Raw genomic sequence first — 16,541 nt, forward strand, 5'->3', positions numbered from 1 at the left:
CCCCGACCCCTCCCCGCAACTACCAGTCAGGAGTTGTGATTCATCATCAAACTTTGTTCCTCTGGCGCATTTTATGCAACATCTCTTGCGTAACCTGAGCAGCAGGCAGGCCCGAGAAAACCAGGTGGGAACAAAATAAATAAATAACGCGAAACCTTTCGTGTGTAGCTATAGAAACAATATGGATCCCTCTTTACTGACTCAGTTTAGGAGGGAGAGTAGCAGGTTGTGGAATTCTGGTGAAGAATCTTTACGTTTATTTAACTTCCCCTTCAATCTGTAACAACAGCCGCCACGCTTTTCGGCAGGGTTCGAGTTTTTCCAGCGGCTTTTCCGTTAACATAACATTAATGTTTAAGGTATCAGCCAGGCCTTTTCGTTGTTATTTTTACTGTTAATACAACAGTAAGGAAGAATGATTTTGATGTTTTTATTGCTCGCACTCTTTTATTCCCTCCCAGGCAGAAATCTGAACGATAACATGCAGCTTGAGAGGTGGGCTGGCTGGTCCAACAATATTATTGACCGTGAGAAAGGCTGATCTGGGATCGCCATGGCAATGACAGAGATGCTGTTAATAGGCCAGTGTCCCATCCAAAAGATTTTTGAAAATGACTTCTACACTTAAAAGCTTTAATTTCACCCTTGATAAAACAAAATCTTATATCTCCACACACTAAACTGAAACGTTGCTTACCATACTAAAAAAATAAAAATAAATAAAATAATTATAAAATTGTGGCAAAATTAAAATGGAACACATTTGAAATGGAAATCAAAACTAAATTCTATAGGTGAGAGTAAAATTACTCGAATTAAAAAAAAAAAAAAAAAAGACACTAAAAACATCTGCTAAATTCTCACCCCAAACTATTTTGAAAGCTCCAGCTCTTGTTTGTTTTCTTTTCACGCACCGCTGGGAGTGCGCTGCTATTTGTCTCTCTTATGTTAATAGTTTGCCAAACATGAGCCCTTGGCAGGAAATGCCTTTCCGTGTGGCAAAGTTGACTCATTGGCACTGATTGACATGCCACCTCCACCCACAACGCCAAAGTAACTTCACCTACGTATTGTCGGAAGCGAGTCGTGCTTTATCCTCTGCAAACCGCACCGTTTTGCCACACAATAGCAAGTCATTCAGAACATTGTGTGGTTGTTTATGCTTTTAAAAAAAAAAGAAAAAGCTGTGCATGATCTTCCACACTTTGACAATGTTTGTTGGCATGGCAGCTATTTACGATATGATCATTTTTCGCGATAGGTTATCTTTAAAAATGTCCCTGCGATGACTGTTTTAGGGAATTTTGGAGCGTCAAAGCCCGCAGGAAATTGCTCATATCCCGTGTGGAGCGGTGGAAGAGGAAGTCTCCTGTGACACTGGGAATCTGTGGCCTCGTGACCCACATTAGCGCCGCTGGGTACCCACACTTTCCCCCCATGCAGCTGCTGTTTTCCCGAGTCTCTTTGTTTATGGGACTCCAAAGTATACTTTGTGCATTTTAGATGCAATGAAGCTGGATAATAATCCTGCCAATTCATTTTACCGTGATGGACAAAAGTATCGGGACAGTTCTCGCAATCAATAAACCAATCAGACCATGTCTCCTCCTTTCTTTTGAACTGGTTTTGTTTTGGACCACATGTCCATATGCACCCCCCATACAATATTATTATCAATAATAATAATAATATGAAGAATAATGTAGTTATTATACATTTAGTTTTGGGGTAAATTCATTAATGTTTACAATTTTATACATATATAATCATCATATACATTTTATTATTTGTTTGAGTGTAACAAAAGAATTGAAATCAAAGACAAATTTACATTCTTTCATAATTAAAGTTAAATGTTATTTTTAGTAGTATTTACTTTTCAATATTTAAATTCCCCAAGTTTGTACAAAACAATCTGAATTATTTAAAAATGAACACTGATGTTACATTATTTCAAATGCGTACATTTTTGTTTCCTAAATTGTGAAAATGAATTTAAATTACTTTATCATAAGGTATACTTTTATTTTTACTGCTATGTGCATTTTGTTGTTAATTTCAATCGCATATGTTTTCAGAATTGTCAGAGCAGTGGTTGCTTTCTTTGCAAAGAAGAATAAAATACGGAAATATCATCATTCAAATTGATTTAAAAATGAAAAATGAATGAGCGTGTTTCAATTTTTGTTTGAATTTTATTTAAATGTGAGATTTTTTTGTGTTTGTTTTTTTTTTTTACTCCAGTAGTAGTACAGTATTTATGTCACTTATTTTTTTTTTTTTTTTAAGAAATCCTTAGAAAATTGCTTTCTTTCTGCAATGGCCAACTGTCCCAATACCTTTGCCCATTTGTCATTTTGGGAAACTCCCTCCACACCAATTGTTCTCAGTGTGCACATTCTGTCGCGGACCACTTAAACTGTGAGCACGCACGAAACAAGCACTCCTGCATAACTGTCACATGTGGATATGACACTGAATAGCTTCTATAGTGTCAAGTGACGACCACGGCACTGACAGGAAGGAAGGGTGGATCCACAATTCCTGTGCCCAGACCATGACTGGGACTTTTCATGCTCACATTCTTCTTTGTTGCCAGTTCGCTGTCTTGCGTGTGGAAAGTCAACATGCGCCTAAAAATTACTCGTAAGAGTAAAGTGCGAAAGCAATAAAATTTGAAAATATATATCTTATTTTAAAAAGTGTATTTTTTTTAAATAGTTGCCATCATATCTTGAAGTCTATTTTTAAGAATAGTTTAAATATATTGTTAAAATTTTGTGTGATCATATGTTTGAGTATATTTTAAATCTACTTTTTAGTTTAAATAATTGTGTTACAAATAATGAATAAAAATGTATTTACTAATTTATTAACGCATTTAAAACATGGAAAGCAATTTAGACCCAAGTCATTGATACACTTATGTTTAAAAAAAATTCAGTTTTTTTCAGTTATTTTCAATTATTTTAATGATATTCACCAGTTAAGAATATAATTTCTATTATGTTATTAAAAAGATTAGCAAACAAACATGCTAAAATACAAAAATATTGTATTCCACTTCTAAGTAATTTGAAATTGTTGTACAGTAATTGTTTTTAGCCATAATTGTGTAGGATATTATTTTTCTTAATCATTTTAATAATACACAATGTATACATTGAATATAATTTCAAATTATAATAATTTAATTTCAACACAATTCACATTTTTTCCAAACAAAAATAACTAACAAATTCTTCCGATCCTTAATTATGAAACTAATATTAGCAGTTGTATATTTATTTTAATATTAACGCAGCTTCACACCAAGTATTGGTGAAACCGTGGCTGCTTTCTTTCTCAAAGATGATCTCATCCTCCCCTCCATTGAACAAACACTCAATCATAGTAGTTTGCTCACATTCATAAATTCGCTTTCGAGCCGCGTTGGCCACCGTTTTGTCTGGTTTGCCCCCCTTTTAGCTGCTCGACATAAATCATCGTATTCGCCTCTTGAGTTTGTGCTCCGTATTCATTTGACAGAAGGACAAATGTTGACTAAATCAGATTTGCAAGCCGCCAAATGCCTCCCTTGACATTTGTTTTCCTTTTGCGAGCGTGATTAGACTCCGGTTGATTGATATTGAATGTGTGAAATGTCAGCTGGAATGACTTGTGCGCCAATTAGAGCTGGGGCGGGGGTGGGGATCAATATCAAGACTGAGCATATCAATGAGGCCGGAAGGGAGAAAATCAAGGTCAGAGGGTTTGAGTTGATTGAATGTCATGAGGCACCTAAAAAAAGCATGTGTGTGTTATTATTACTATATTTTTCTGTGTGCGTACACTGCACTCGAGGCATCCTATCAGTTTCATGTCCACACAAAAGTATTTTTTTTAAATTACATTAAAAAGTAGGTCACCTTTAACCTACGGTAGCACATGACCTGCATCACAGGAAGTTGTGAGCAGTCTGTAATTGCAGCAAGATCAGAGCCATTGAGATATATCTTCTTTTTTTTTTTAAATTAATTTATATTTTAATGGCATCCTGGCCATATGGACCTTGAGGGGCTTAGTAAACCCCTCGGCCCGTCAACGCCCGACTCCCCCCCTTCCTAAATAAAAGGGCCTGCTGTATCTTTTCTCAAAATTCCTGTCAGGAGTGACTTATCTTTCGTTTTACATCCTGCATGGACCTTTTCATTCAAATAATGCCTTTTTTTACTCCATTTGATTAACTTTCTGTTACCCTTCTTCCCTATAATGCTCTTTTTCTTATTTTTTTTTTAGTTTTCAGAATATGTGCGTTGTTTTGAGGAAGTCTACACTTTGGACCATATGGTGCCTGCTGAGCAAAGATAAATCCCCACAGGACACACACACACACACACACACACACACACACACACGCACACACACACACACGCCACATAACGAACCCACCTACGTTATCACGTTGGCACCTTCGCGTCTGCGGTTGTGTAACAGCAATAGGCAACCTCAGTGTTTTCATGTCAGCCAGTCTTCTTCCTCCTCCTCCTCCTCCGTTGATGTGATGTCTGCCTACCAGCCTGTGCTTGTCAACGTGTACTGTGTACCTATCCATACACACATATGGACTCTCAAACAACTTGTCTGAGTCATTGCGCTTTTCCTCAAATAACAGCGGAGAAGTTCACTTGTGTCCTCCGCATTGTTTCAAGCTGAAGTTAGGTCAAAAATGGTCTTGACAATCTCGCGTTGGTGGAATATACACATGAAGCAGCTGTTTCAGTATGTGTGTGTGTGTGTGTGAGTGGTTCTTTTTGGAGTTTATTTTACAAATGCTAACCTGAAGCATTTTTGGAATTGGGCCACATAAAAGGCAAAACATCTGCCAATAAGATCCAATACAAGTGTACTAAAAATCAGGCCTTTCAGAACAGCACATCCAGTACACAAAACTAGAACAGAACTTCCCCAGTCGAGTGCATAAAAAGGCAACAGAGAAGGCACATTGAGTTTCAAAATCGCTGACGCAGGCCAACTAATTGCTTCACTTTGCACGTCTGACCTGCAAAGACTTGCATCACCTTGAAACTTAAAAAAAAAAAAAAAAGGGGGAAGGCCATTGGAATCAAAGAGTGTCACGCTTCCTCTTTCTCCTTCTCTGTGCTAACAATGTAAGACGGCCATTTTGTAAGAAATATGGTGGTGGTGTGTGGGGCTGGACGGTGAGGGGCAGATTGTAAACCCCTCAGGCACCAATCCCTCCTCCCCCCTCCCCTCCCTCCTCTTGTGCCCAAGTGCCGATGCTGCGCTAACACGGACGAGGGCACAGCTGGCCGAGAAAGAAAAGAAAGGTTCGCTGAATGCTGCTTTGATTGCCAGTGCAGCAGTTGAGGTAACAAAAATGTGGACAAGAACAAAAAGGAAAAAGGCATTTTAAAAAGACAGCTCAACTTCAGACGTGGCCTGCTCGACCTGTCGCCATGACGACGCCACACTTGAAACCACCGTTTAATTGGCGCGAGCCGCACTTCTATCCCGTCCCACTGTGAATATTACAATTACATAACCTGCATCATTATGCAAACAAGGTCGGTAAATATGCTCTTGGGCTTTGTTATTAGGGAATCTCCTTACTGGAATATCCGAATCAAAATTTATAATGAAGTGCATCTACATCGGAGATTTTCTTTGTAATGTAAGAAATAAAGTTATAATAACATTAAAATTAAATATCGTTTATTCATATCATTATTTTAAAAACTACACTGAACAAAAAAAGAAAGTGCATCATTCTTGTTTTTGCTCCGTTTTTCCTAAAATGAAGTTGAGTTTGAAGACTTTTTCGATGTAGAAAAATTAGTGATTTTATTTTCTATTGTGGATCATCTATATGTGTAATCATCAAGTGGTGAAATCTGCACCTTGATATGCCACAACCGTAAAGTAGATGGAAAGGAGATGCTGACTCACACTGATTGAGACAGATTGGTCAAAAATTATGAGAGAAATAAGTCTTTCATACACATGGGAAAACTCTTTCAGATCAACTTCAAAAAAATTATTTATTCTGTTTATATGGCACGGGGGAGAACATGCAACTCTACACAGGGAGGCAGGAGCCGGAATTGAACCCTGCACCTCTTCACCGTGAGGCTGACGCGCTAACCAGTCGACAACCGGGCCACCCTAAATAAATAGATAGATAGATAGATAGATCCCTGTGCCTGTGTGGGTTTTCTCCGGGTCCTCCGGTTTCCTCCCACATTCCAAAAACATGCATGGCAGGCTGATTGAACACTCTAAATTGTCTTTAGGTGTGAGTGTGAGCGCGGATGGTTGTTCGTCTGTGTGTGCCCTGCGATTGGCTGGCAACCAGTTCAGGGTGTCCCCCACCTACTGCCCGAAGACAGCTGGAATAGGCTCCAGCATGCCATGTGACCCTTGTGAGGATAAGCAGATCAGGAAATGGATGGATATATATGTTTAACTACATGTTTATTCTTGTGGCTGTAATTTGCATTGGTTACAGCACACTCACATTTGGTCTTCCAAGTGAGCCACATGAAAGGAATAATTTTGTGATTTTACATATTGCTGGCGTCGATCCAAAAACGATGTCATAATTTTGTAAATGTCACATTTTCACAAATATGAATGATTGGTCAATCCACACGGGCGGTGTTATTTTTACTAATTATTGACCAATCTAAATGATTGAAAATGGGCTGCTCTCTATAATCTTGCAATGTTAACGGCTGAACAAAAATGCAGTTTTTGGGATCTCCTGAAAAGATTTTGAGAAGATTTCGGAGCTACGAAGATTCCACCCAACGCCAAAATCGTCTAATATGCTCTCTGACAGGGCCAATCAAAACAGAGAATTAGTATGTTTGTCGAGGCAACATTTGTGCTTTTGAAAGTGGATGTAAATCTTCCCTGTAGGTTTTCAGGCTAATTCTAGCAAAATGAAAATGCACTTAGTGTGATGCGATTAAATGGTGGCTGTCAAATGGCAGTTTCCTGCCTTGTCAAGGTGCACGGCTCCTTCAATGTGTCTGTCATGCTTTAACTATTTCTGGAAACAAGTGTAGGCGGCTGAGAGTGTGCTAGCCAGGAGGACATGATGGGAGATGTTCTCGTGAAGATGCGTTCTCTGGCCATAACATTAGGAACACTTGCACAAATTTCTGTCTTGACACTACTTGATTTTGAGTCATGAGGTTTGGAGGTCTTCATTTCAGAATAAAGTTTTGATTGTGACTACTTCAGGTGGCTGCATGAGAGACGTGACGTATTAGAAGTACGAAACACAAACACCGATGATTACTTATCATTTTTGAGATTGATGTTTGGCTGTGAATTATGACAACTTCTGTGCCATCAGAGAGTGTTTTGTCTAAAATGGGACAAATATTCTCTGAGAGGAGAAACCGCCTTAAGCCTGAAAAAGTGCACGTCTTTCTCAATACGAATTTGCCTGATTGGAAGCCTGAGTGGCAGAAGAAAAGTGGAACTGATGTCTCATGATTGCTTTCAGAGTTCATTAATTTGCTTCGTATGTTATTCGCTGATGTTGAGAGCGACCATTCAGCTTTTGGAGCCGTTTACCAGTTTTTAGGTAGTTTTATTTAGTCTAATCGCGTTTGTCATCACAGGTGCGCTGTACATATGTGCTGGTCAATGTGCGCAAAGTGTTTTGCATATTTATATTTTCCCATCACGTTAAACACAAAGTATGACATGATAAAATAAATAAAAACAATGCGTAAAAATATCAGAGCCAGAATTTTGAACAGCTCTTTTTGGCGAACAGCTCCTTTTAAAGAGACTTAAGTCCCATTACTACAGGGCTGGACATGCTATTGTTAGCTTAACTTTGATGCTAGCTGACCTTTTTCTTGTCCTGTTAAATGAAATAAACTTGTTAGCTTGTATCGTTCTCTCTTGAGGTATTCAGTGTGTGTGTGTGTGTGAAAGAAAGGTTCGCTGAATGCTGCTTTGATTGCCAGTGCAGCAGTTGAGGTAACAAAAATGTGGACAAGAACAAAAAGGAAAAAGGCATTTTAAAAAGACAGCTCAACTTCAGACGTGGCCTGCTCGACCTGTCGCCATGACTTGAAACCACCGTTTAATTGGCGCGAGCCGCACTTCTATCCCGTCCCACTGTGAATATTACAATTACATAACCTGCATCATTATGCAAACAAGGTCGGTAAATATGCTCTTGGGCTTTGTTATTAGGGAATCTCCTTACTGGAATATCCGAATCAAAATTTATAATGAAGTGCATCTACATCGGAGATTTTCTTTGTAATGTAAGAAATAAAGTTATAATAACATTAAAATTAAATATCGTTTATTCATATCATTATTTTAAAATTTACACTGAACAAAAAAAGAAAGTGCATCATTCTTGTTTTTGCTCCGTTTTTCCTAAAATGAAGTTGAGTTTGAAGACTTTTTCGATGTAGAAAAATTAGTGATTTTATTTTCTATTGTGGATCATCTATATGTGTAATCATCAAGTGGTGAAATCTGCACCTTGATATGCCACAACCGTAAAGTAGATGGAAAGGAGATGCTGACTCACACTGATTGAGACAGATTGGTCAAAAATTATGAGAGAAATAAGTCTTTCATACACATGGGAAAACTCTTTCAGATCAACTTCAAAAAAATTATTTATTCTGTTTATATGGCACGGGGGAGAACATGCAACTCTACACAGGGAGGCAGGAGCCGGAATTGAACCCTGCACCTCTTCACCGTGAGGCTGACGCGCTAACCAGTCGACAACCGGGCCACCCTAAATAAATAGATAGATAGATAGATCCCTGTGCCTGTGTGGGTTTTCTCCGGGTCCTCCGGTTTCCTCCCACATTCCAAAAACATGCATGGCAGGCTGATTGAACACTCTAAATTGTCTTTAGGTGTGAGTGTGAGCGCGGATGGTTGTTCGTCTGTGTGTGCCCTGCGATTGGCTGGCAACCAGTTCAGGGTGTCCCCCACCTACTGCCCGAAGACAGCTGGAATAGGCTCCAGCATGCCATGTGACCCTTGTGAGGATAAGCAGATCAGGAAATGGATGGATATATATGTTTAACTACATGTTTATTCTTGTGGCTGTAATTTGCATTGGTTACAGCACACTCACATTTGGTCTTCCAAGTGAGCCACATGAAAGGAATAATTTTGTGATTTTACATATTGCTGGCGTCGATCCAAAAACGATGTCATAATTTTGTAAATGTCACATTTTCACAAATATGAATGATTGGTCAATCCACACGGGCGGTGTTATTTTTACTAATTATTGACCAATCTAAATGATTGAAAATGGGCTGCTCTCTATAATCTTGCAATGTTAACGGCTGAACAAAAATGCAGTTTTTGGGATCTCCTGAAAAGATTTTGAGAAGATTTCGGAGCTACGAAGATACCACCCAACGCCAAAATCGTCTAATATGCTCTCTGACAGGGCCAATCAAAACAGAGAATTAGTATGTTTGTCGAGGCAACATTTGTGCTTTTGAAAGTGGATGTAAATCTTCCCTGTAGGTTTTCAGGCTAATTCTAGCAAAATGAAAATGCACTTAGTGTGATGCGATTAAATGGTGGCTGTCAAATGGCAGTTTCCTGCCTTGTCAAGGTGCACGGCTCCTTCAATGTGTCTGTCATGCTTTAACTATTTCTGGAAACAAGTGTAGGCGGCTGAGAGTGTGCTAGCCAGGAGGACATGATGGGAGATGTTCTCGTGAAGATGCGTTCTCTGGCCATAACATTAGGAACACTTGGACAAATTTCTGTCTTGACACTACTTGATTTTGAGTCATGAGGTTTGGAGGTCTTCATTTCAGAATAAAGTTTTGATTGTGACTACTTCAGGTGGCTGCATGAGAGACGTGACGTATTAGAAGTACGAAACACAAACACCGATGATTACTTATCATTTTTGAGATTGATGTTTGGCTGTGAATTATGACAACTTCTGTGCCATCAGAGAGTGTTTTGTCTAAAATGGGACAAATATTCTCTGAGAGGAGAAACCGCCTCAAGCCTGAAAAAGTGCACGTCTTTCTCAATACGAATTTGCCTGATTGGAAGCCTGAGTGGCAGAAGAAAAGTGGAACTGATGTCTCATGATTGCTTTCAGAGTTCATTAATTTGCTTCGTATGTTACTCGCTGATGTTGAGAGCGACCATTCAGCTTTTGGAGTCGTTTACCAGTTTTTAGGTAGTTTTATTTAGTCTAATCGCGTTTGTCATCACAGGTGCGCTGTACATATGTGCTGGTCAATGTGCGCAAAGTGTTTTGCATATTTATATTTTCCCATCACGTTAAACACAAAGTATGACATGATAAAATAAATAAAAACAATGCGTAAAAATATCAGAGCCAGAATTTTGAACAGCTCTTTTTGGCGAACAGCTCCTTTTAAAGAGACTTAAGTCCCATTACTACAGGGCTGGACATGCTATTGTTAGCTTAACTTTGATGCTAGCTGACCTTTTTCTTGTCCTGTTAAATGAAATAAACTTGTTAGCTTGTATCGTTCTCTCTTGAGGTATTCAGTGTGTGTGTGTGTGTGTGCGTGCGTGCGTGCGTGCGTGTGTGTGCGTGCGTGTAACAGTGTCCACTATCACGTGCTTTTCCAGCATTAGCCTGTGAAGAGAACATATATGTACAGAATACCCAATATATACCCCCCCCCCAAAAAAAAAAGTAATAATGCAATAGGTACATTTAAAGGCTATTTTGGTGCATGGCTCACACACGAGTGGCTCAATCGGACAAGGCAAGCAACCGAGTGGCAACACGGGGCAACGGTAGCGAGTTAATACCAAAAACAGTTACAGAAGGTGTTTTGATGAAAATCAGCTCCACTCAGCTGTGCATTCCTGTGAAGTGAATTCCCTCCCCCAGCCTCCAGGGAGCATGCAAATACAAACCAACACACATCAACAGACACACACTTTTGTATCTGCGCCGGCTGATGATAAGAAAAGGTTTGGGTTACACAGCTCGTGGGAAGATAGCTTTGTAGAGCTGTAACTGCTGACAGGAGTCAGTTGGGACGTTATGGCTTTATATCGACATGCCTTTTTTTTTTTAACAGTTGACCTGATTGGTCAACTGATTGCATTCCCTGCATTCCTTGTGATGCTTGTCCTCATTATGGTGGCGGGTGAGCTTGTGTCTATCCCAGCTGACCTTGAGTAGCATAAGCAAAAACAAGCATTCACCCTCACCATCACATCTCTGGACAAGAGTTGAGTATTCAGGAAACCCAATGTGGATACTTTTGTAATGTGGGAAGTCAGAGCAGCCGGAGAACACCAAATTCAACCTACACGAGAAGTCAAGATTCGAACCCTGAACCTGCACTAATTCACCAAGCTGTCTGGGTTCTTTCCTATTGAAAGAACACAAATGGGAGGGGAGAGGAGCTAGATAGCGTAGCAGGTTATGCATACTCGGTGGCACCACTGTGTTGGGCTCAAGACGGGCCCAATCGTAGCCCCGCAAACACACTGACAGGTTTTCCAGCAAAACCATCAAGTGTTGTATTGTCTTTTATCATGACAGCTGCGCCCGTGCGACTTTCACATTTTGACAGTTTGTCAAGCGCGAAAAGCGATTTTGCCCGGCATGAATACGCAAAGGCAATCGGAGAGTACTTTTCTATGGAGGGTCAGTCCCTGGTTTAAGTTCAAAAGGCATAACTAATGTGTCACAGGACCAACCGTTTGTTTTTTTTGTCTGCCATTACTTTAAAATGACTGCGAGCAGCTTGTGTTCCAGTCCATCACCATGCAAGCTTTACTCCAGCATCAGCAGGCCAAGCGAACCCCGTGCTTTTGTTGTGCATGTCTTATCATTATGATTAATTTATTTTCTCACGGCCAAGTGTTGCATTAGCCTGTGTGGGCTCGCAGCTCGTCCGTCTGGGTGAGGCTTTCTTCAAATGTGCGAGCTGCAGATAGAGAGAGCCGGCGCAAAAGATGAAAAGATGGCACGCTGGAGCTGAGAGAGGACGGATGAGTCAGCGTGTAGGAGCGAGAGAAAATACATGTGCGGCTCTCTGACAATCACCATTGTTTTCTCAACTCGCACTGCAAAACACTTGAGCCATGTATCTGGATGGCTACACATTCTCCGTCTGTCTGCTTGTCTAGTTGCTTCTGCCAAGGAAGCAATATTTTCTCCGTTCGCCCTTCCGCTCATTCATTCTGTTCATCCATGCATCTATCCATCCATCCACTTATGTCTCTCAGTCCATCCCTTCATCTATCAGGCAATCTCGGTCTGGCCTGCCACCTATTTTTCTCTCTGTCAATTCATCTATTGGGTTTACCGCCGTCATTTTCCATCTATTGAATGTTTGATAATAAATCAGCATTTTGGGGAGCATTTGGAAGGCTTCCACTGTTATTTTTTTCGCAGCGCAATTCAATGGGCATCAGATGTTAAATCTGGGGGCCGGGCTAGTCCCATTCCCCTGTGAATACAGGTATTGGGGATCGACTGGAAAATAAAGAAGATTGGATAGCTTGGTTTATTTTTTGATCAGATCGATAATCAGTTATGGGTTTTTTTTTCAGCTCTAAAATTCTGATTGTCTGAAGCAGGGGTGCCCTAACCAGTCGCGATCACCCGAAGCCTGTCGACTGGTCCCAAGAAGATCGCGAGGAGATAGGAGGAAATGGGCGGGGGGATGTGTCTGTGTATTAAGATTATATATGTTTGTGTTAGTGTATACTGCATGCTAAACAGACTCAGTTTCACCCCCCCCCCCAAAAAAAAAAAACTACAAAATAAAACAAAAGAAGGTCACCTTTAACTTACCATGGCGCATGACCTTCCTCCCCGGATGTTGTTTGCCAGTCAGCAGTCTGCAATTGCAGCTTGCGATATATATTTTATTATTATTCTCCTCAAGTTTGTTTCATCTGCAATTCACTGATGGCGCTAGGAAAAAAAATGGGAATCTGGAGCGCCAGGAGAAGCATTTTAAAACGGTACACATACGTACAATCGTTTCTGCACTTAACACACTGCAAAAGTGCGTCCCATGCCTCCACGTCAGGTCTCTAATAAAATAGGCAATGATTTACTTTTCACAAACTCTTGTATCTACTTTATTTTTCAGTTTCGTTCATGTGAGCTGTCGCTGTCTAAAGTATTCATCCAGCCATGCAAATAAACTACATTACAGCAATATACAGAGGAAAACTGAAAGGTTGTTGTGAAGATCAGTTACTCCTGCATAATTGAATGCGACGCAGAGACACGTCGCACTTTTGACCACTGTCTTGCCAAGCCACCATCGCCAGACTTCCTCTTTAACGACAGGCAGAAGATATGAGCTCACCTATTTCACAGATGAGCTCATACTGCAGTGCCTTTTGTTCGCTCATGGCCAACACACCCCCTCGTGTCTGCCCACCATGCACATTAAAATATTAAACGTCTTCAGAAACATCCGTGTATGTCACCGTTAGGTGCACCGGTACATAAATGTGGTTCGTCAAATAAACCGTATGCCGAATTTTTCCATCTTCCCTCTAGCGACAAAGTTCAAAATGTCAACCTTCGTCACGCCGCAGAGAAAAGTGTACATTTGCTTGTGATGCCGTCATCGTTACCTCGGGCGACAAGGTCTGCGAACCGATTTATTGTGAATGTTTTTGTGACTTTCTGGTGTGCGTCCACACATTTTCAGTAACGACCACTTGCGCTGTGTCGCGTCCATCGTGTGTGATTTATGGCAACATTGTTGTCTGAAAAGATACACGATGCTTAGTTTGCAGGAATGAAAGACAAGAAAATATACGGATCAAAGACAAAAAAAAGGACGGGGGTGGAGCGGGAGTTTGTCATGTCATCTCAAGGCGAAACTGTCATTCAACGACAGTGTGGGCCGCTCAGGCGGGGAAAACTGCATGCGCAAGCTGAGCGGTGTGGTGTGGGAGGAAAGAGTGAGAGGCAAGCGAGGCGGGAGCTATTCAGAGCATACGATGCCACCCTGACAAGACAGCGAGACGCATGACATGCTTGCGTTTACACATCACTTTTGAACACAACTCAGCTGGGAGCACTGACAACATGTTTGCGCTCTGGCATGTCTGAAAAGTACTCATTTAAATAGACCACAACATGATTCCTTGATTAAAACTTATAGCGAGCTGAAATATCAGAATGTATAGCTTGCACCCATTTCTTTTGCCCAAAACATTCTAAGGCCCGCCACACACCTAGTGACACGGACAATCACGACTGAACAGACACACTGCAACTCCAGTTTTCATGAGTGGCCAATCACGTGTCGAAAAGCAAAGCACAGAATGTCTGTCGCCAAAATGCACCAGTGCAGTCAATGAATGGGGCAGTCACTGCCAACAATCTCTCAATTAGCCAATCTACACCAAAGTTGCCCAAATCCAGTCCTCAAGAGCCTCTACCCAGCCTGTTTTAGATGTCTCCGTCTTCCGACACACCCGATTCAAAAAATCAGCTCATTCGCAAGCTTTGCAGAAGCCTGATAACGATTCTGACGATCGCATGGCATCAACATGCCAACTCCAAAGGAAGGCCAGGTCGGCTATTCCTTCAGCAAAAAAAAAAATATATATATATATATATTTTTTAAATGGACCTCTACAAAGATAATATTGCCGCTCCGTTTTGATTGACAGATGAAGTCAACAAAGTCAACAACCGTGAACGTCAAATAGAGTCACAACCTTGGCCGCAAATGAAAATGGCAGAATTGAAAAGAGCAACATCAAGTATAACTGCTGGAGATGTGTGTGTCCACAGACATGTGTGAGTGTGCATCTGTCCGTTCATGTTTATCTCTAATACAATGATTATTTCAGTTATGGAGTAAAGGAGTCCTCTTAGAGTTCATTCCTTGATGCTGGCATCAACTGCTTCCAAATGCGTGTGTGAGAAAACCCAACGGATGTGTCTTCTGGTTTACACCCAGAGGGGCTAAATTGCTGTTTGTCCGCCTCCCTTCCAAACACATACACGCAAACACGGTGTCTACAGAATGAAGCAACATTCCTGCCGCTTGTCTTTTTCCAAGACATTTTGCTGTATAAATACATTTCACAGATGTTATCTTTGCACCGAACGAGCATCCGCTCATGCTAATTTGCTAATGTGATCCAGGAAAAGATATTGACAAAATTTTGTAGACTCTGGTGACTAAAATGATTCATAAAATAAATTGAGAAATTCACAAAAGCACCTTATGGTGATATTGCCACGCAGCTCATTGGGCTGCTCGCGTGTCCCTAATAAAGTGGCCTGCAAGTGTATACCGTCTTTGTGCTGTTCTGTAAATCAGACTTTCCACCTCCAAGTGAGTCATGCACACTCTGTGTGTGTGTGTGTGTGTGTGTGTGTGTGTGAGAAAGGTGAGTCCAGAAACCAAAGAGGAAGCGATGACATTTTCCTGTCAATTTGTGTACGTGTTCAACTCAGTAAATGTTTCTCAGTGAGATTAGAGACATGTCTTACGTATAACTTGCTTGTCGACTTCCAGTTTCGCTGTCATAAAGCTTTTAAGTAACATTGTCACTCTTAACTGGCATACATGTGCAAAGTTCAGCCTTTCGGGGAATTTGACAAGCAACATAAGAATGTTTGGGATATTAAATTTAAAAAATATATATGAATAATATATTTTAAATGAGGTCAGCTGAAAAAGCTTCAGCCATTTTTTTCAACTTTAACTTTCTTTAATTGGTCAATTTCACTTGCAAAATAGCATGTAGGTTAGGGGAATGTAAATAGGTAAAATAAACAGAACAAAATAAGGCTGGCAGAAGAGTTTAAAAAACTGTTTTTTCAGCTTTAAAATGGGACAATTTGACTTGCAGTATAGTAGGGATAGTTAGGGGAAGGTTTGCAAATAATGGAGAGGTAATAAAAATTCAAACATAGGTAAAATGAGGCCAAGAAAAGCATTTTTATCCCCATGTTATTTAAATGTTCTTCTACATATTTTTTTAAAACAGGCCAATTTGTCATAATAGTTACAAAAAAAATGATATACCTTGTACTTGTTGTAATGTGGCCCTCTGGTGGCATGCTGATGAAGCTCGACAATCCTCACACAATTCTGTTTCAATCCATCTGAGGCATTTCGACATCCATCTCACTTCCAGGTGTGATTTGGCTCATTCCTCCATTCGCGCTCACCAGTGCTGCAAGGCGCCACATACGATGACCTCATCGTCCTGCCCGGGCAAGTTGGCACAGAGAGAACACAGGAGGGGGGGAGAGGAGTCAATCACAGGTCATCTAATCGGTGCTCGCAAGATGCCCCGTAACCATGGCGACGAGCCCGAGTGCCAACAGAGTGTGTGATGTACGCCCCCGCTCCCAGCCTCCCGCGTGTTGGTTCCACATGCACTTTTGTGTACATCAAGAGGCTCAGTGAGTTCATCAGTGCCCCAAACCGCCGACACATTTACAGTCATTAGCCGTTGTTGAGCAACATATGGCTCATGCATACGTAATGTGTCGCGGGGGAGACGGGGGGGGGGGG

At 40.8% G+C, this 16,541-nt stretch overlaps 1 protein-coding gene and 1 long non-coding RNA gene across 2 annotated transcripts in view; one reads left to right on the plus strand and one right to left on the minus strand.

Moving 5' to 3' along the window:
• Positions 1 to 15,994: 15,994 nt before the first annotated feature.
• LOC109518477 (uncharacterized) overlaps positions 15,995 to 16,541 on the minus strand; it is a 4,032-nt gene continuing 3,485 nt past the window's right edge. The window contains exon 2 of the long non-coding RNA XR_002168774.1: positions 15,995 to 16,230. This is a non-coding gene — a long non-coding RNA (uncharacterized LOC109518477). The remainder of the gene's footprint in view (positions 16,231 to 16,541) is intronic.
• The window catches only part of LOC109518476 (rho guanine nucleotide exchange factor 26), a 38,445-nt gene continuing 38,131 nt past the window's right edge, over positions 16,228 to 16,541 (plus strand). Inside the window, exon 1 of the mRNA XM_019874316.1 lies at positions 16,228 to 16,429. The gene's annotated coding sequence lies outside the window, so the exon portion shown is untranslated. The remainder of the gene's footprint in view (positions 16,430 to 16,541) is intronic.

The sequence above is a fragment of the Hippocampus comes genome, unplaced genomic scaffold (genome assembly GCF_001891065.2).
Source record: "Hippocampus comes isolate QL1 unplaced genomic scaffold, H_comes_QL1_v1.1 scaffold125, whole genome shotgun sequence".
Classification (NCBI taxonomy): Eukaryota; Metazoa; Chordata; class Actinopteri; order Syngnathiformes; family Syngnathidae; genus Hippocampus; species Hippocampus comes.